At 43.0% G+C, this 9,735-nt stretch overlaps 1 protein-coding gene across 1 annotated transcript in view; it reads left to right on the top strand.

The window, feature by feature from the left end:
• Positions 1-52: 52 nt before the first annotated feature.
• tcf3b (transcription factor 3b) overlaps positions 53-9,735 on the top strand; it is a 39,242-nt gene continuing 29,559 nt past the window's right edge. The window contains exon 1 of the mRNA XM_077606849.1: positions 53-200. The gene's annotated coding sequence lies outside the window, so the exon portion shown is untranslated. The remainder of the gene's footprint in view (positions 201-9,735) is intronic.

Genomic DNA, 9,735 nt, shown 5'->3' with positions numbered 1-9,735 from the left:
AAGATCTATTCGTTTATATTCCACTAAACAGTCATGTGTGCTTCTATCGTTGCCATGAGCGGCACAACCTGTAGGTGGCGTCACCAAGATCGAAAAAAGGCGAGCATTACTTGAAAATACCCGGATTTTCCTCTGGCATGGATCAACATTCTACTTACTACCAGTGGGGGAAATTAGCGTGGAAAAACACTTCAAATCAGGTACGTTTATTTTACAAGATCATAACACATATATATGTTATGTATGTTTTTAATGACCAAAAGTAGCCACTTGCCTGATAGATGTCTTATAGTCAACTTTTGAATAGCTTTCTACTAAAGTAACCACTGTCGCTGAAAGAGTTCATATAGATCTTCCACTCTTTTTTGTTTTTAACAACATGTTACATTATATTTTATAATTCTGTTCATCCTGTCCGATGGAAGTCTTAAATTGAAGCAAAGAAAATCCAAACTTATTCTGCTGGGAACGTGAAATGACGCTGGACAATGTGTATTATGGCCGCCAGATGGCAGTGTAGTATCTGTTTGCCTCCATTTATAGAGGAACAGTCGCAATGTTATGACGTTGCATGCGCCTCTCGACTTGCTTCCTGTTTCTTTAACGTCAGTCCAACATGCTAAAGAAAATATAGTACTGCATTACAAAAATTCTGGGTTTGAGCCTTTGTGTAGGTCGTCCTGTATTGAGTTTACACGGTTTTGTGGAATAGAAGTCGTTTGACTGTAGCTGTTATTTGGGGGGTCATGCCGGGTGTATGGGGCCCACCCTGTGGGCCTTGTTGTCAGCCCGACTTCCTGTTTGTCCCGCTTCATCTCCCTCGGGTCATCCTGCCGGTTGACAGGGGTCACGGAGGAGCTCATTAACCCCCACCCTGACAGCCCACACGTTTTACACCTTCTCACACACGTTATAATGCCGCACTAATAGCACTTAAGACGATTTAGACGCCACTGTGAGCTTTTTATCGAGTGAAGAGGCACCATTTTGTACTTAACTTTATCTTAACCTGACTTACACACTTGTAAAAGTAAGAAAAAAATCCAAAAATTCAACCTTCAAAAGTACGTGACCCAAAACAAAGACCATTACTGTCATGTATTTAACCAACACATGCAGCTGTTTCACAATACCCTGCTAGCTTAATGCTAACACTTTATATACACAACACAATTAATGAGCTTATAAAACTAGCATTGATGTTTGGGAACTCGTCTAACAAATGTTTTTATAACCATTGAAAACAGGCATCTTCAGTGAGAAACAAATATTTTCGCAGTTTAGGTGTGAGGGTCCGCGCCTTAAACGACAAACCATCACACCCTAAAATGTACAATCAACAGTTGTGGGGTGTTATTTTTGTTTTCTTACTTCCACTTGAAAGGTTTTGTTTTGACAGCTGTTTGTTTGCTCGAAGGGTTACGGGAAAACATTATTGGATAAAAACAAAGAAACATTTTCCCGTAGCTTTATGGTCAAAGGATTGCTGCTTTTTCCTGTTTAATTTTATTATCGTTTACTTTAGAAAATGATTTCCATGCAACATTTTCTTACAAAACTAATAGTATACTAATAATAATAATACTTTTAATAGATGAAATATGACTATTCACCTATATTCTGGCGTCATGAATAAATCTTTATTTAAATTAATACATTGGCGGCCATTGACACTGATAGATATTCATTCTTGTATGACTGCAATTTTATTTTTCAAACTTTTTCATCATTATTTATTCCGATTTGATTAATATTACAATATTTCCATAACAGATCGTCATAAATAAACATAAGTTTACAACTGTAACGTCCTTCATTTAGAACTGTGTTCTTTTTTGATTGACATTTTCTCTCCCCACGAAAAACTTTAAAAAAAAATACCGCTCACGGCTTCATTTTTGTAAACCTCGCATCCGCCCACCATTCGTCGGCAGGTTGTGACAAATATGCACCCAGACGAGGGGGTTAACACATTTGACGTCGTTTCAACCTGTTGTCCAGATGTGGCCGGCTCCACCTCATTAATTGTTACGTTTCCGCGCTAACTTTTAAAACAATCCGCGTTTGCAAAAGCGGACCACCATGGTCCAAAAAGGGCCTTTTCCCCCCCATGATCTTACGTTCAAGCGCATCATGTCACTTGGTATGCGGGCAGAGCAGTATCACCAAGCTGAATGAGCCCCTCGATGCCCCCACGGCGAAAACTGGGGAGGCCATAATGTAAAAACACGCACCCACGTGTGCAGTGGCCTCATTTTCGGAGGCGTACACCTTTCTCGGGGGGATATCCAAAATCCCCCCTGCGAGCTAGGCTCTGTTTTGTTCACATCAGGTGCTTAAATGGCTCAATATGACAATAATTAGGCAGCCGGCAAGACATGTGTTCTTTCTTATGTTGATAAGGGACATTGAACTTTAACCTGCGAGCCCCATAACCGCCTCACCCGTTCCCAACGCCTCCAGCCAACCCTATCCTTGGCTTGTCCACCTCCCGCCATGTGTGTGAGGAGGTGTGTGTGTGTGTGTGTGTGTGTTTGGGGGGTGGGGGGGATATTGTGGTGGGTCCAGTCCAGGCTGGAAGCCTTGCCTCCGGCCAATTTCCTCCTCCTCTTCATCCCCAGAGAACAAGAGCGCCGAGGTGCCTTTAAACCACTGCGGCAAAAAAACGGAGGGGGTGAAAAAAAAGCCTGCAGTCATTAATATGCAAAAATGCAAATGAGAAGGTAATTAAGAGCCCACAATCTCTGGAGGCTCTTTGATTGCTAATGAATTCTAATCTGCAAAGAAAGAAGGGGGGAGGGAGGATGAGGAAAATCACCAGAAGAAGAAGAAGAAATGGAAAAAAACAATAACTAAAAGAGGAGGGGAAATTGGGATTTGACTTCATTGTGAGGAAGGACAGGTCACAACGTGTAGTCTTTAGCTGTCCATTTAAGTCCCAGGCTGACATTGACGGCGTTAGTCGTCCAATACGAATTTAGCCGTCAATCTCGTACAAGGAAAAAAAATCTAATTTAGAGTTATTTGTGGTTACCAGTGTTTTTTGTACATATTAATATATAAATACAGGTATGAATGAGTACGTGTATTTGCCTCATTGTGCCCTGGGATTGGCTGGCCACCAAGTACCCTGCTTATTGCCTGTAGTTAGCTGGGTTAGTCTCTAGCACCCCACCACCCTGGTGAGGATAAGCGGTTCAGAAAATGGATATTTTTTTACGACCATAAATACGTCTAACTAAATGTCTGAAATCCAAATAAAAACAATAGCCATTTGCCCTACATAGGAACTCACAAAACATTTTACTAATTACCAAAAAATAGTCATTTGAGATTAGATTAGATTAGATTAAATCCTAAATTTTTGAATCCACTGTCCCTGAACCGGTTAAACTCTGGACATATCTATGCACTGTCATACCTTCATGGTGTAAGTAAAAGACGAGTTATTTGACCAGTTGGGTGGGACTCATAATACATCCCACTTGCACTCCAACACACACACACACACACACACACACTCCAACACACACACACACACACACACACACACACACACACACTCCAACACACACACACACACACTCCAACATACACACACACACACTCCAACACACACACACACACACACACACACACACACGTACGCTGCACTGCTGTTATTGTTGTTGCACTGCTCCCACGACACCAACAATCTGTCCCTCCCCCACCAGGCCTCACATTTATCCATCCATCTACCACACACACACAGACACACACACACAGAGCAGCACCCCGTGCTCCCAAGCAGCCCTGACATGACATGGCCACTTCAATTGATTAAGAGTCAATTGTGCTTCTGATCTGATTGTTATCGCGCACACAAGTGCACAGCAGTATTCGGGGACGCTAGTACTTTGACTCGCCCGTTTTCCAGCCTTATGGCTCTCACCGTTTCGTTTGGAAGGCCATTATCACGACAAAATGATTGCCATATAATACACATTGAACTGGTTTTATCCCTTCATATGGCAAGTGACTATTTTTGGTCATTTTAAACACTTCATAAACCTCATAAAACCTGGCATCTACATACGTGGACCTCACATTTTTGGTCATGTAGGTCACAAGTGTGGTTTACATGATCCAAAATGTGATTGTTTTTTTATCAGTTGTTATATTCTTCCTAATATTTACATTCAATTATCAATAAAACATATTTACCGTCTGACGTCCTAAAGCACATTTTATCGAAAAGTCTCATGACAGGCCTAAGTAGCAAAAATGCATTAGTATATTTGGATGGGAAATGGTCTACACGAAATGAGAAAATTAGACAAAGGAAACAGAACCTTCATGTTTTATAAGTAAAATGCAATTTTTCTGAATCATAACTCCTACCACCATCGGGCAGCCAAAGGGTTAATGACATTTTAATGATTAAAAACAGAAATCCACTCTGGTCGTGGCCTCTAATAACCTTTTCTTATGCGATACGTCACTTAGGGTTGTGATGTCACAACCAGAATTGCTGAAAAAACCTGGGCGTTCCCTGATGCATTATTTTGAATGGAATAACTATAAAAATGATAAAAGGCGGGATTTGAGCACCAAATTCAATTCGTACAAGTCATACAGTCATTTTTATTTTTTAACATGATCACTAGTTTCTATGACTTTTTCTGAGGTGTCAAATTGAGACTGTCAGAACCTAAAAATAATGCCAATCCCTGTATAAAAAGATTAAATAAGAGATATTTTCCAATAATGATGATTGGTATTTGGACCAAAATTCAAAATGGAAGGACGGTGACGGTTAAGGGCAACCGGAAATGAGCACGGTTGTCAGGTGGCTATCAAATGAGTGCAGACAGAAGCGAGAAGGATTGTCGATGCACTTTTCCCTCTTGTAAATAGATTGTTGATTTGCTTTGTTTTTCCCAGTGCTCGTCGCGTCCCGTGTGGAAGTGCAGCGTTTGTGGCGGATTAATGTCAGGGACAATCCCTCAAACTCATTTTCTTTCTCACTGCGCGGCTCAGTGGGAATTACGCCGTGTGGATAAGGCAGGGAGAGAACGGCGCGTCCCCTCGTTTACCCACTTTTGTTTTGAATACTTCAACGGGACGAGATACGGCGGCCTCGTTCGGTCCGAAAACAAGCGCCCCTGTTTTGCTCCCGCCGGAGAGCGCGAGAGTCCACTGCACCTTGATTGGTGTGGAAATTATTTGGGCCATTTTTTTTCGCTATTACCGCTCGTCCTTTAAACAAAAAAACATAACAACAGGAAGTATGGGGGTGAATTAGTGCACTTTCTTTTTGCGCTTGACTTATGATGTGAAAAGTCAGCAAAGGCCTACCAGAACATCTGAACTTCATTTTAAGGGTACTCGGACGTTTGGTCACCCGGACGTTTGGTCGCCCGGACGTTTGGTCGCCCGGACGTTTGGTCGCCCGGACGTTTGGTCGCCCGGACGTTTGGTCGCCCGGACGTTTGGTCGCCCGGACGTTTGGTCGCCCGGACGTTTGGTCGCCCGGACGTTTGGTCGCCCGGACGTTTGGTCGCCCGGACGTCCGGCCACCAAACGTCCGGCCACCAAACGTCCAGTCATGCATTTTAAGTGTGTGTGTCTGTGTGTGTATGTTAAAGATTCACTATAATGTATATAAGTCTGGGTGGCCTAGTGGACGATGGTTGAGCGCGTTGGCCTCGAAGTTACCTCACTATATGGAGTGGATGTTCTCCTGGGTTTGCTTGGGTTTTCTCCATGTACTCCAGTTTCCTCCCTGTTGCTAATAACTGATTGCTAAGCTAACAAAAATAAATCAAGCTCGCGTGCCGCAAATGCCTTCAGGGTATCGTTGGCACAGCGAACTGATTCAACTCCAACAAACTCCACACGCGAAGCGCCTTCCACGATAGGCAATTTTCCTAGCCGTCTGGGGTGAAATGTTCAAAGCAGAAACTCGTCGACGATCCTCTCCGTTGAGCTGGCGCCCTCTCGACAAAATGCTTCCAGGCAATCGTTGTCACGGTACCCGTTTGGAAATACGTCAAGTATGCCCACACTGGGAAACTTCCTCTGGCTTTAAAACATCCACATGTATATAATTTCCGCACCACGACCACTCCAAACTCAAAATCCAAATAACAATGATCATTGCTCCTATTTTTCCAGGTCATGACAGTTTGCCTAGAAACACAGAAGATCCAATTTTGACCATTTTATTCGTACTTGAACTCAAACCAAGAGAAAAGCATAACAGTTGTTGTTGTGGTAACATGCCGAGTTGGTGTTTTTTTTTTGGGTTGCAATGAAGGGGGGCGTGTGGGGGGTGGGGGGCTTGGTTTATCATGAGCACAACAGATAGATCCCCCCACCATCAGTCCCCTCCCCTTCAACACAGATAGACTTGGAGCGCAGGCACTGAGCCAGCACTATCAGTCCATCCGCTCCTATAGCTCCAGTTTCCAACTCCTACTGGGCGACAGCTTCCAGTGGGGGAGTCGCAAATCACACTTGTGCGACCTGGAAATAAATACATGTGTAGAAAGCATGGCATTGTCAAGTGACCAACCCAAAGTCCTGCCCTAGTTTCTTCGGTCCGATCCCAAACCTGCGCACCTCTCGCCCTTCCCCCCACCCGGCCGGGGCGGGCCAGCCCTAAGCCTCTACTATTACACGCCACGAGGGGCTCCGAGCGGAACGAGGTGAGCGGCTCACCCCTTTTTGTGGGCCGCTGCCCCCGCGCCGTGTTTATCCTTGTGTGAGATGAGAGCCGGCGATGCGGCTTGGTCGCGTCAAACGCGCGCCACGGGAAGGCAATACCCAACCCGGCCGTGATGAAGTTAACAATGTGGGATTTCAGAACTGGAACAGGCGGGGGATTTAACAAGTGGTGTGTTTTGCAAACTGGAAAACTGGTTTAGTTGGGGGGAATTCATGCAAGGACGTTATATTTAGCTGTTAACTGGCATTTGGGGGAAAACGGGTGTGTGAAAATATCTCGATATGGGGATATTTATTCGCTTTCTGAATCGCTTATCCTCACAAGGCTCGAGGGTGAGGGGGTGCTGGAGCCTATCACCAGGCGGCGGACACACTGTGTTGGTAGCCAGCCAATCGCAGGGCAAAAGAAGAAAGGACAACCAACCATAGCTAGGGACAATTTAGAGTGTTCCTTGCATTTTTTGGGGATGTGGGAGGAAACCGGAGTACTCGGAGCAAACCCACGCCAGCCCGGGGAGAACATGCAAACTCCCCACAGTGAGGACCGACCTGGGATCGAACCCTCGACCCCAGAACTGTAAAGCCGAAACACTAACCAATCCCACACTGGGCTGTCATAGTTTGATATATCAAGAAATGTTTTGTCCCAATTATAATTTCGCCAAGAATCTTTTTTTTTTTAATGACAGGCAACCCCGGGGGTGCTGGAGCCTATCCCATTCAACTATGGGAACTTTTTAACAGAATCTATGTTAAGTGCAATATCAAAATTGTTACATTCGAGTTCCAAAATTGGAAGTAATTAAGAAGGAAAAAATGTACAGTATTTTCACAACTATACGGCGCACATAAAAGTCTTAAATGTTCTCCAAAATAGACAGGGCGCCTTATAATCACGCTTTATATATGGACCTATACTAAAATTGTTATCACAATAAAATAAAATAAATCAGTCGATAGGGTACACCATCCTCTACAGCTCTCACAACTACGGCAAGCAGCCCCCGACTCTACTATTTTCCCGTAGAAAAAGTACTGGGCAGTGACTGCTGGGATATATAGTTCTTTTGTCAATACACCCAATGGATTGTGGCCTGGGGATCAGCATCAACACAGCTTTACGAAGCATGGACGCTAGCTTCTAGCTAGCTACTATTTGCGAATGGATTGTGGCCTGGCGATCGGCATCAACACAGCTTTACGAAGCAACTTTGATGGATTTGTGGGTGATGATGACGTGAGTACATTGTAAAATGGCTAAATAAAGTACAACCGAACTCAGTTTTGCTTCCGTTGCCTTTTTAAAAACGTGTTTTTAGCATGTGGGTGTAGCGTGTATGTTTAAGCTGGTGTATGTTTTGCCATGCCTGGCTGCGTCTATAAAAACGGTGCGTCCTTTGTGTGTGTAAAATACAGAAATAGCACTCGTTATTGACACTGCGGCTAAAAATACGATGCGCCGTATAGTCGTGAAAATACGGTAAACCCGTTTGTACGCCACTTTGATGCGAGGCTGCCTGGTACTTTGTACTTAGCTGTAACTGAAAGAGTTTACATCCATAAATATTTCATCAATATGCACAAATATATGACGGCGGGTCTAAACGTATGCTAATTTGCAATGCCCATCTGCTGTTAATTACACATATATAAAAGCACGGCAAGGACTCAAAAGCAGTTGCTCCCTATTGAGCCTTTAATCGGCCAACGCCGCAATTGTAGCCACGGATTAAACCATTCGCTCGTCTTTTTCCTTTACTTTGTCTCGCCTGATAACCCTACAAAGCTTTTTGACGTTGTGCGGGTGGCTGATGCAACAACAGGTTTTTTTTTAAGCTGCTTACATTGGAGGTCACCAGGCCTGTGTTTGGGTCCACTTTAGTTTTGAAAACTGACAAAAAAAGGTGATGCTTTAAGGTAAATTGCGCCTAAATGGTCAATGAAATGGGAAATTCAGCCAAATGAAAGCATTGACTTGCTTTCCCCTTTCACCAAAGGGGAGGGGAATATGATTTTAATATTTTTGCAGTTTTGCAATCGGCAGTGGAACGTGGGTAACTTTTGAAATTGTAGGTTCTTATCTTGAAAAGTGCAAATAATTTGTGAAAAGTCATAAATCAAGCACAACATGCGGTGCTTGCCTCGAGACAATTTGTAATACCCAATGAGTCTAACATGCATTTTTTTGGGAGATGTGGGAGAAAAAAAAAGTACTAAGTAAAAATATTTTAAAAAATACAATATCAGTCTGAAGTACCATTTAAATTTATTCTTTTTCCTGCAGTATCACATAGCTTTTACCCCTAAGAAAACCTAACATTTCTATCATTTTGTAACCCTTATACTGTGACTATGCTAAATGAGTAAAGAAAAAACATCTAATCGAGACGTTTGATAGTTTATTACCCAGTGTTGATAAATACAAAAAAAAACAGAAGTAAAGCCTTATTTTTTTTAGGATTTTTTAAAAGAGAAAATACCCTCCAATTCTGGCAAGACCCCAAAATTAAAACTGTCTTTGATATTGATTGAGTTAAATACGAGCATAACGGATTAAGGCGGCATAAAATAAGAACTGCCTTCCTTGCCTCGAATTCATTTTTCACTTTTCTGTTCTCTTATAGTCTTCACTCCATGTGTCCATTGAAGATGAGGAGCATTTGTGTGTGTGTGTGTGTGTATACATATGTGTAATTCTTGTTCAGCCCGCCAACCCTCCCTCCCCAGCCTGGCTGCCCTTGTGCATGCTCTCCATGTCAGAGCCAGCTGTTACTACAAACTACTTGGAGGGCTTACAAGCCTCATTGCGAATACTGACAACGGCCACTATTCTAACTCAAAAGAACCAGGCAACGTCTGATGGAAAAAAAAAAGATAAAAAAATTCAACCACCACAACAACAACAAAAATCAATTTCCCCTCTTCTGAGCAGATGTCCTGTTCCAAAGCCTAATTTCGTTGATGAAGATCTTCCAAAAAAATGGGTTGTTAGATAAATGAGCGGAGATGGCCTTTTTATGTGATAGC

Source organism: Stigmatopora argus, chromosome 8 (genome assembly GCF_051989625.1).
Source record: "Stigmatopora argus isolate UIUO_Sarg chromosome 8, RoL_Sarg_1.0, whole genome shotgun sequence".
NCBI lineage: Eukaryota > Metazoa > Chordata > Actinopteri > Syngnathiformes > Syngnathidae > Stigmatopora > Stigmatopora argus.
This window is presented reverse-complemented; position numbering and strand designations above follow the sequence as displayed.